This window comes from Formica exsecta, unplaced genomic scaffold, assembly GCF_003651465.1.
Source record: "Formica exsecta isolate Colony F162 unplaced genomic scaffold, ASM365146v1 scaffold352, whole genome shotgun sequence".
NCBI classification, from domain to species: Eukaryota; Metazoa; Arthropoda; class Insecta; order Hymenoptera; family Formicidae; genus Formica; species Formica exsecta.
In genome coordinates, this window is record NW_021850773.1 from 141,332 (window position 1) to 142,464 (window position 1,133).

The window sequence follows — 1,133 nt, forward strand, 5'->3', positions numbered from 1 at the left end:
TATATATATATATATATATAAATTATTTCTCATGTATTGTAATATGTTGGGGCAATATATCGATGATATCAAATCATTTTATGTCAATAGATACTTTTATTCACCTGATACTTTCGTTAATTTAACAGATGAATTCATCGCATGCCATATGGCAATGACATTTTATAGTTTGCAAACTGCAGACAATGCTAGAATTTATTGATAGGAGAAGGGAAAAAAGATAAAGAGATTAATCTTATCACGGTTTATCCTTGGTATTAAACATGACTCATAATCAGTCAAATCTGTTATTATTGAATTTCCTATCTTTATCAGCATGAATAGAAGATTTATATTCCGTTGATGAGAATTCGTTGAAAGTCTTTTATTAAAAGAAGCCATGATTATAGTATATAAAATTAAAATTTATCTCACTCAATTTTACAATAAATTTTTTAAGAATATATAAGATATATATATAACTTTTATCTTAATTAAAATCACACACACACACATATACAAGTTACTCAAATTTTTAAAGCAAGGAAAAATATGCTTCTGTTAATTTTTAAAGTAAAAAAAAAATAAGATATGTTTCTCTATATAATTTTTTAAAAATATTTTAATCAAACATATTGACATTTATAATATCATTAATATACCAATTTGTATTTAGTTGTATTGCCAAATTTAGTTAGAAGTACGTTTATTCTAATGGTTTATATATCCAAGATGTGTGATCGATTTTACTGCAGTCTCGAAAATCTCGAAGGTTATTCGCAACGAGACGGTTTTTATACCAGGAAACTCGTTACCAGGTCAAGTCGGAGGTTGACTATTGAACTTGCCCCGAAGAGATGGATGATGATCGTGTTGCATCGGCCCGATTCTGGGTTGCGTCGCTTCGTTTTACCATTTACTTGCGTTATTCGTCCTTCATTTTCAAGACCGTTAGTTGAGGATACGCGTACACGATCCCGATTTGTGCAGCGAATAACTTGCGATGGGGATTATTGAAATATATATTGTATTTCAAAACAGTTAATGCTTCTTTAAATCGCTTGTTTATAACGCTAATAAATTGTCTGCGTGTTTATATACATTAATCTTTTAAATAAATATTATATATATATAACTACTTTTTTTTTTTTTTT